Raw genomic sequence first — 10,930 nt, 5'->3', positions numbered from 1 at the left:
CCTGTCGCTTTGGATTCACTTCTCCGCCAGTCCTACCTTTCAGAAAGTGGTTGATTTTCTGTTTCTAGAGTCGCTGTTCTTCTTCTCTTCGATCTCCCGTTGGATTTGTAGGTGTTTGCAATCTTTAGATAAGCTATCTAGCTGATCTCCCGCTACCTGAAGTAGTCTCAGCCTGCTACTTCTCCGCCATCTTGACTCCTCTCTCGAAAAAGCTTTTTAATTATAAACAATTATATCCCTGCCACCAGAAAAGTGTGAATTAGAAAATGATTTATTTTCCTGTATAGGAAAGATCTCTATCAGGAACTTCAGGGAGAGAGAATAGCTGTTCTTTAGTTTGGTTCTTGGCATAAGTTGGAAAGGTAATGATCACAATGCTATTATGAGAGGGAGTGGGGTGAGAATGGGAGTGAGAAAAAAAAGGGAAACTGAACTTCTTTATATTTTTCTCTTGGGTTAGACCTTCACAGAGTCACAATTTGGTGATTATTAGTAAAATATTCCCTGTTTTTCTCTAGATTAAATTAGTAATAACAGGTACTATTTATTGGAATCTTACCACATGCCAGTAATTATTTAGGCTTTATGTGAATTATTTTTGGTGATCATTTTACAAATGATATAGCTAATAATTTTTAAGCAGAATTCAAACTCAGATGAGTTTGATTCCAGAGCCTATGTTCCTTTAATTACATTTCAGTTCTTTTAATTTTTATTTTGTCAATTGTTTTTGCTTTTGAATCTTAGTTCAGAAATTCCTTACAAAAAATAGAATAAATTTTTTGCTAATACAATTAATTAGAGAATTAAATATGTTTGTTTTCCCATTTTTGCAGTTTTAAATTTTCAGTTCTTTCTAAGACACAGAGCCATGTTGCTTCCAACTGTGAAATAACTACCAAATCAATGTTAGTAAAATGTAATTATTCTGACCACAGCTATCATTCACACTCAGTTATTCCACAAATATTCATTGAATGCTTGTCAGGGCCCAGCCACTACATTAGGGACTGAGGATACAAATATTTGACTCTGTTTTCTGAGGAATTCACAATCTAGTAGAGAAATAGTTGTCGCTATAAAAATAATAAAGTAATTTGAGATGTAATATAACTGAGATACGTGCAAAATAGTATGGAAATCAGAATAAGAAGTAACTAACACTGCCTAAAAGTTGGGAGGTCAGGAAAGGCTTTACTTAAGGAGGTAAAGAGAATAGAGGAGAGATGGGCATTCCAAGCAAAGAATTATAGACTTTTTGTTAATTTTTGTTTTATGTTTGTTTGTTTTTTGTTACTCATCCTAGAGAAGTATTTGTTAAAATACTTAATACTAATACTCATACTAATACTCATACTCATACTAATATTAATAATAAAATAAAATACTAATGCTAATACTAATTGTTAAAATACTAGTCTTGTGCTAATTATTTCTCATAGTATACATAAAAACAAATACATAACTATTAGAATACTTGTCAATGTAACCTCTCAGTTTACCTTGTGGACTACCTATAGTAGTGTGTCCACACCTTGAAAAACATTCCTTTGTTAGAGGCACTGGCATTACTCCCAGGGTTAAATGCAGCTGTCTGGGTTTTTAATATAACTGGACAATCTAATGACTGTTTGAGCCATGTACTTCTCAGGAAGTGCTAAATGGATAGCATTTTTTTTTTCTTGCTTGACTACAGAGGAGTGGGACTCTATCTTGAGTACAGCCAGGTAAATCCAAACAATGGAACTGTGTTGGAAATTAGAAGGACTATATAAGTGTCCCGCCAAACTAGAAACTCTGATATTGACCACCTACCATTTAGGCAAACAGGGGCAGGTTTGAATCAATGAGCTAATCTGTGAAATAATTCAGGCTTCTTGCATAAAATGTGGACCACAAAAGACTGGCAAACATGTGGAATGGATATTATTATACATACATCACATAATTTCACTGAAATAAATGTTAAAACCATTATCTTTTCAACTTAATAATTCTGTTTACTGTTTTTGTTGTCAATTCACTTCAACATTTCAATTAAAATTTTAATTATAAAATGATTTGACTTTAGTAAATTGGATTTCCATTAGATTTTTTTTATTATAATGAGCATGAAAAAACCTGGTGGTTTTTGATGACTACCAAAAAGTAAACTAATCTATTGATGGTGAATCTATGAATAGATTTATATGTGTCAAACAAGAGTGACACTAAAAAAAGACACCACTGTTTAAGCATATTATAAGATTTGACTAATATAGACATAACAGTTGTCTGAATATTAAACTTAACCTGTTAGAAATTGTATTATGTGCTATGCCATTTCTCAATTGTGTTATTGTGCTTTTTGGTTACAAGCATTGCTTATAGCCAGTTTAAGACATTCACTATTGGAAACTATTATTAGATTTAATACTGAACTAGATTGTTGCAGTGAGTTTTGGATTTAATACTTGGCTTCCTTAATATTTTAAATTTCTATGACCAAATTCCAAATTTTATAACTAGAATTGTTTTTTCTTTCATTAAACAGCTTATTGAGATATAATTCATATACCATAAAATTCACCTTCTTAAAGTGTACAAGTCAATGTATTTTGGAAATTCACAGTGTGTGAAACCATCACTGCAGTCAATTTTGTGATATTTAAATCACCCCCAAAAGAACACTGTGCCCATCAGCAGTCATTTCCCATTTTCCCCTAAACCCCTCACCGTGCAATTTATCTGTATATTTAACACAATCCTTAAATTCATGTGAAAACTAAAAGGACTTAGAATAGCCAAAGTATTCTTAGAAAAGAATAATAAAGTTATGGGACTCATAGTTCCCAATTTCAAAACTTATTATAAAGCAGCATTAATTAAGACAGTGGCATAAGGGTAAATATATAGATCAATGGAATCAAATTGAGAATCTAGAAAGTAACCATTATCATATGTCTGGTTATTGACAAGGCTATAAAGAAAGTTCAATAGAAAAAAAGTTTTTTTTTCTTTTTAAAGACTTTATTTATTGATTTATTTATTTGAGGGAGAGAGAGCATGAGAGGGGGGAGGGTCAAAGGGAGAAGCAGACTCCCTGCTGAGCAGGGAGTCCCATGCTGGACTCTGTCCTGGGACTCCAAGATCATGACCTGAGCTGAAGGCAGTCACCTAACCAACTGAGCTACTTGGACACCCAGATTAAAAAAAAAAAAAAGTTGTTTTTTGTTTTTGTTTTTGTTTTTTGCCCACCTTGCTTGTACCTGCCACAAACCAGCAGTTCTCCACTTACCCCACATCCAGTGAGACCTGCTGAGCACCAATGCCGTGGGAGCAGACATGGGCAGAGGAGTGGTGGCCAGGCTCAAACTGGGGCTGCTGCTTCTGGGGCTGCTCCTACGCATGCAGATTTATTCAAATCAAACTACTGTTGTAACAATTTCAAGTAACTCCTCCCAGGATACCTCCACTGCCCCAAATCCAGCTAACACCACCAACCCCCCATGGCAACTGGCAGTGCTCTGTAGTCAATAGCCATTCTCTTCATGATTTCATTCTTCCTTTTCATCTCTACTGTTTAGAGATTCAGATTGAGAAACATCTATACTTCTTCATCTTCTAAGCCCAATCAAAATAGCATATAGACATCCATGTGACAAGTTAAAAACAGGTCTTCATTGAATCTGCTAATTCCACATCTTATTTTATTGACACAAAAAAATGTTGAGGAACCCATCCTTGATTGGTTTGAAGAACATGTGAAGAGTTTGATTAGACAGTGAATGTCTATTAAATCTACTGGAGTTTCCTATACAAGATGAAGAAACAACATCCAAGATTAGTTAAGAGTTGATTTCTTTAAATGCAGCCTAAGAAGTTTTGACATGTAAAATTCTACCTTGAAAATGAGAATAGGTTTTATCTTACCTAGATATAAAGGATGGGACGTGAACAGAATGTTTTCATTTGGTTCATTAAATCTTTAAGGCCATGAAACAGGTAATACAAAAATCTTCCATGATTCTCTTTGTATGTATGTACATTAGAAGCAACTTCCAGCTGTTACTGTAAAACCTCAATGCATTGTTTCAGCTGTACTAATTTAATGCCTGTGTACTCTGAAGTTTCACATTGTTAAGCTATCACTATTTCTTGGAAACTGAACTTTTTCTTCTGAGGATTTAGATTGAACATTGCATTTGATTTTTTATATAGTAATTGACATGTGCCAGGGCAATGATGCATTGGAATCTATACCAGACTGAAGGATAATGAGTACATTTTGCTTATATATTTACCACCTGTACCTGTTCAACAAGAGTGCCAGATTCATTTAGCTAAACTGATCCCAAAGAGTAGATGTACATTGACCTTAACTAATTTCAAAATAATTTTTATTTTTGCATATGTTGAATACTTTTTAAAAATATTTTATTTATTTCTGGGGCACCGGGGAGCTCAGTCGTTAAGCGTCTGCCTTTGATTCAGGTCATGATCCTAGGGTCCTATGATGGAGCCCCGCATTGGGTTCCCTGCTCGATGGGAAGCCTGCTTCTCCCTCTCCCACTCCCTTGGTTTGTATTCCCTCTCTTGCTGTCTCTCTCTTTTTCAAAGAGATAAATAAAATCTTTTTTAAAAAGATTTTATTTGTTTTTTGACACAGAGAGAGAGATCATGAGTGGGAGGAAGGGGCAAAGAGAGAGGGAGAAGCAGATTCCTTGCTGAGCAGGTAGCCAGATGTGGGGCTTGATTCCAGGACCCTGAGATCATGACCTGAGTCAAAGGCAGATACTTAACAGATGGAGCCACCCAGGCTTCCCTGTTGAATACTTTTTAAAATTTAAAGAAAATGATCTGTTTTGAAGGTGAAATTTGCAAATCTTAAAATTAAAAAGGCAAAATGCATATAGGAACCAAAATTGTAAATCAAGTATTTGAGAAGGGAAGACTAGAAGCTTACTTACATTAAATTCCAAAAAACTTCTTTATTCTTTCTTTAAATGTTTTTTTAACTCTCAATCAGAATAGTCACATTTGAACAGTTTCTGTTAGTCTATATTTTTAGATAGTTAAAACTTGGTCCTAAGCCTAAAGTGGACTTGATTCTGGAAAGTAAATCTTTTCACAATTGCCTCAATGCACAGAAAGTGTTTTTTTTTAAATATACACATGCTAAGGTCTTCAGTTCACATGATCACACATTGATGCTTAGATGTCCCAATATCAAATATGGCCACATGGTCTTGATAACAAGTTGTTTTTCCCATCTTCAGGAACCTACACCAGAACAACCATATCCAGCACATCTCAAGCCACTGTGTCTGTGAATGAACATTCTGTTTTGTTTCATACCTGAATATTATACATCTATTTTGGATTATATATTGTGTTTGTGTATTTATGCTTTGATTCATAGTAACTTCTCATTTACAGAATTGATTTGCATTGAACACAAACTGTAAATAAAAATGACTGAAAGAGAAAAAAAAAAAGCTTTTCAACAAATGGCACCGGAAACAGGGGATATACACATGTGAAAAAATGAGGTTGGACTCCACATCATACACAAAAATCAACTCAAAATGGATCATATACTTGAACGTAAGAGATAAAATGATAAGGCCATGAATATTTACTTTCATGTTTTCTTCCAAAAGCATTATTGTTTTATCTCTTACACCCTTGTCAAAAACTTGCAACTTCAATCAAGTCCACTTTGAATAGTGGAAACAGTATTTTCATAGAGATGCCTTTACCTTTGCACACTTTTAAAATGTCGTTGTTTTGAATATTTGATGTGGATAATTTTTTTCTACTCATAAAATATGATGTATACATTGAGTGATAAAAGGATAATCTATTGTATATACCCATATTTCTTTTTTAACAACTTTAGTAAAGATATCATTCAGATACCATATAGTTCACTAATTCAAAGTATACAATTCAATTTATTTCAGTATAACAGGATTGTGCAATAATCATCACAATCCATTTCAGAATAATTTTTCTCTAGAAGAAAATTCTGGACCTACTAGAAGTCACTGTTCATTCCCCCCAAATTCCTTCAACCTGGCCATCCCCAGAAAATCACCAGTTTATTTTCTGTCTCTATAGATTTGTCTTGTCTGGACATTTCACAAAAATAAAATTATGTCATGTGTAGTCTTTTTGTTACTGATTTTCACTTAATACAATGCTTTCAAAGTTCATCCACATTGTAGCATGAATCACTACTTTATTCCTTTCTACTGCTGAGCAATATTTCATTGTATGGATATACTACATTGTACATACCCATTTATCAGTTGGTGGACATTTAAGTTCTTTTTATTTTGGCTATAATTAATAATGCAGCAATGAATATTTTTATGTGGAGGCATGCTTCTATTTCTCTTTGATACGTATCTAGGAGTGGAATTGCAGAGTCATACTGGATACTTTGCCCATTCTTAAACTGGGTTATTTATTGTATTATTATTGATATGTAAGAGTTCTTTACATATTCTGAATGAAATTTCCTTACAAAATACACAATTGGCAATTTTTTTTCCTCACTATTTCGGTTATATACTCACTTTCTTGATGATTTTTTTGCAGCTTCTAATATTTTAATTTTGGTGAAGTCAAATTTATCTGTTTTTATTTTCTTGTTTTTTCTCTCACTGGCATATCTATGAAACTACTGCAATATTGAATATACTGGTGGCTGTCTGGGGCTTGTCGAGTGAAGGAGATTTGGGGAATGAACAATGACTGCTAATGGGCACAGCGTTTTGTTCTAGAGGGAAAATGTATTTTAAAATTGATTGTGATGATTGTTGCACAACCCTGTTATACAAAAAATATTGAATTGTACACTTTGAATCAGGGAATTATATGGTATCTGACTGGTACCTTAATAAAGCTGTTAAAAGAAATATGGGTACATACAATAGATTATCCTTTCTCTCTCTTCATGTGTTTTAAACATTACGTTTTGTGATCAGAACAAAAATTATTACAGCATCAAATATTCAAGACAATGACATTTAAAAAATGGAGAAAATGGATGAAAACTTAAATGTAAGACAAGAAACCATCCAAATCCTGGAGGATAACACAGGTAGTAATCTCTTTGACATGGGCCATACCAACTTCTTCCTAAATATGTCTCTTGAGACAAGGGAACCAAAAGCAAACATAACCTACAGGGACTTCATCAAGATAAAAAGCTTCTGCACAACGAAGGAAATAGTCAACAAAACTAAAAAGCAGACTACAGAATAGGACAAGATATTTGCAAATGACATATCTCATAAAAGGTTAGTATCCAAAATATATAAAGAACTTACTAAACTCAGCAAATAATTCAGTTAAGAAATGGTCAGCAGACATGAATAGACACTTTGCAGGAGAAGACATTCAGATGGCTAATACACACATAAAAAGATGCTCAACGTCACTCATCATCAGGGAAATACAAATAAAAACCACAAGGAGATACCACCTCACACCAGTCATAATGGCTAAAATTAACAATACAAGAAAGAACAGGTGTTGGCAAGGATGAAGAGAAAGGGGAACCCTCTTTTGCTGTTGATGGGAATGCAGTCTGGTGCCCACTCTGGAACACAGTATAGAAGTTCTTCAAAAAGTTACAGATAAAACTCCTCCATATCCAGCAATTGCACTATAAGGTATTTACCAAAAGGATACAAAAATACAGATTCAAAGGTGTAAATGCACCCTGATGTTTATAGCAGCATTATCAGTAATAGCCAAATTATGGAGAGAGTCCAATGCCCATTGACTAATGGATTGATAAAGAAGAGGTGATATATATGCACAATGGAATATTACTTAGCCATTGAAAAGAATGAAATCTTGCCCTTTACAATGATGTAGATGGAGCTAGAGTGTAATATGCTAAGTGAAATAAGTCAGTGAGAGAAAGACAAATACCACATTATCTCACTCATATATGGAATTTAAAAAGGCAAATAGATGAACCTAGTGGAAGTGGGGAAACAAGAGACAGGGAAACAATCCATAAAATACTCTTAATGATAGAGAATAAACAGGATTGATGGAGGGAGGTGGGTGGGAAATGGGCTAGATGTGTAATGGGTATTAAAGAGAGCACTTGTGATGAGTGCAGGCTGTTGTATGTAAGTGATGAAGTCACAGAAACCAATATTGTACTATATGTAAACTAAATAAAATTTAAATTAAAAAAAATGAAATATTGCCATTTACAATGATGTTGATAGAGGTAGAGAGTATTGTGCTAAGTGAAATAAGTCAGTTGGAGAAAGACAAATACCATATTATTTCACTCATATGTGGAATTTAAGAAACAACAGATGAACATAGGGGAAAAAAGACAGGAAAATCATTAAACAGAATCTTAACTATAGAGAACAAATTGAGGCTTACTAAAGGGGAGGTGGGTGGGGGGATGGGTTTAATAAGTGAAGGGTGTTAGGAGGACACTTGTGATGAGCAGTGGGTGTTTTATGTATGTGATCCATCTCTAAATTCTATAACTGGATCTAGTATTATACTGTATGTTAACTAACAGGAATTTAAATAAAAAAACTTGAAATAAAAGTAAACAAGTTGGGGAAAAGTGGGGAAAATAAAGGTGACTCAATAAAAGTATTATTTCACACTTCAAAATAGTAAAATATTGAAATCAGTAAACTGTGATAAGTCACATATGTATATTGCAATACCCAGAGGAACCTCTATGAAAACTATACAAAGATTACTCAAAAACACTATAAATAATTCATGTTAGAATCCTGAAAAATATTCAAATAATAAATAGGAAGGCATAAAAAGAGAGACTGAAGGTGCCTAGGTGGCTCAGTTGGTTTAGTATCTGCTTTTGGCTCAGGTCATGATCTCAGGGTCCTGGGATTGAGTTCCACACCCGGCTCTCTGCTCAGCGGGGAATTGGCTTTTCCCTCTCACTCTTCCTCTGTAGTCCCCCCCCCTCAAATAAAGGAATAAAATCTTTTTTTAAAAAAATGAGATATATAGAAACAGAGGAATGACGCTTGGAAGTAACAAACAGAAAATAAATAATAAAATGGCAGACATAAACTCTAACATATCCAAAATGTTAAATATAAATGGAAAATACATTTCAAAAGATAGACTGGTAGAGTGGGTTAAAGAAATGAGCCAAAAGATAGTTAGCTCTAGTCTAACTGCAGACTTAAACTCTAACATATCCAGAATGTTAAGTATAAATGGCAAATACATTTCAAAAATAGATTGGAAGAGTGGGTTAAAGAAATGAGCCAAGGGGCGCCTGGGTGGCTCAGTGGGTTAAGCCACTGCCTTCGGCTCAGGTCGTGATCTCAGGGTCCTGGGATCGAGTCCCACATCGGGCTCTCTGCTCAGCAGGAAGCCTGCTTCCTCCTCTCTCTCTCTCTCTGCCTGCCTCTCCATCTACTTGTGATCTCTCTCTGTCAAATAAATAAATAAAATCTTTAAAAAAAAAAAAGAAATGAGCCAAAAAAAAAAAGAAAAAAAAAAATGAGCCAATTATATGCCATTAGCAACAGACACTTCAAATTCAATGAGGTGAGTGTGTCAAAAGTAAAAGGTGGGAAAATATATACCATGCAAATATTTATTGTGTTTTATTAGAGAAAGGTATTTTCTCTACTACCCCTTCACACAAATATTCAAAGACATGGGAGGATGAAATTATTTTCACATTGGGTCAATAAAAATAGTACTTGAGATATTACATTTTACACATATTGGAAATAGCTGTATAAATTGTCTCCAAATCATAAGAGATTCTTAGAATCACAACTGAACATCAACTGAAAATTATTTCCAGATTTTAAAATATTGTTTGGTGTTATGAACTTATTTTGTAATTCAACATATCTTGTGAATATTATTATTTAATTAGGTATGTATTCGTTTCCCTGTAATTGGATACAGTGCCTATCAGTTCCAGCAAGATTCTTAAACTTTAGGCATCTATTCTATAGTGAATATATTTAAGCAGTCTACACTAATCACTTTTTTAAAAGTATGATCTAAGATGGTCATCACTGCTATGTGCTTAAGAATTTAAGTCTATGGATGCCTGGGTGGCTCAGTTGGTTAAGCATCTTCCTTTGGCTCAGGTCATGAATCCAGGGTCCTGAGATCCCATATCATGCTTCTTGCTCACTGGGGAGCCTGCTTCTCCACCTGCTAGTGATCTCTCCCTCTATCTCTGTCTCTCTCTGATAAATAGATAGATAGATAGATAGATAGATAGATAGATGATAGATAAATAGATAGATAAAATCTTTAAAAAAAACCCAATGCTTATGGACATTGGGGAGGGTATGTGATATGGTGAGTGCTGTGAAGTGTGTAAACCTGGCGATTCACAGATCTGTACCACTGGGGCTAAAAATACATTATAGGTTTATAAAAAATGCTTTTTTTAAAAGATTTAAATTATTTTTATCCATTTCTTTATTTTTTTAATTTTTTAAATTGTTTTATAAACATATAATATATTTTTATCCCCAGGTCTGTGAATCGCCAGGTTTACACACTTCACAGCACTCACCATAGCACATACCCTCCCCAATGTCCATAACCCCACGCCCCCTTCTCCCAACCGCCCTCCCTGAGCAACCCTCAGTTTGTTTTGCGAGATTAAGAGTCACTTATGGTTTGTCTCTCTCCCAATCCCATCTTGTTTCATTTATTCTTCTCCTACCCCCTTAACCGCCCATGTTGCATCTCCACTTCCTCATATCAGGGAGATCATATGATAGTTGTCTTTCTCTGATTGACTTATTTCGCTAAGCGTAATACCCTCTAGTTCCATCCACGTCGTCGCAAATGGCAAGATTCCATTTCTTTTGATGGCTGCATAATATTCCATTGTGTATATATACCACATCTTCTTTATCCATTCGTCTGTGGATGGACATCT

The sequence above is a fragment of the Enhydra lutris genome, unplaced genomic scaffold, assembly GCF_002288905.1.
Source record: "Enhydra lutris kenyoni isolate GAN:26980312 unplaced genomic scaffold, ASM228890v2 scaffoldscaffold79, whole genome shotgun sequence".
Classification (NCBI taxonomy): Eukaryota; Metazoa; Chordata; class Mammalia; order Carnivora; family Mustelidae; genus Enhydra; species Enhydra lutris.
This window is presented reverse-complemented; position numbering follows the sequence as displayed.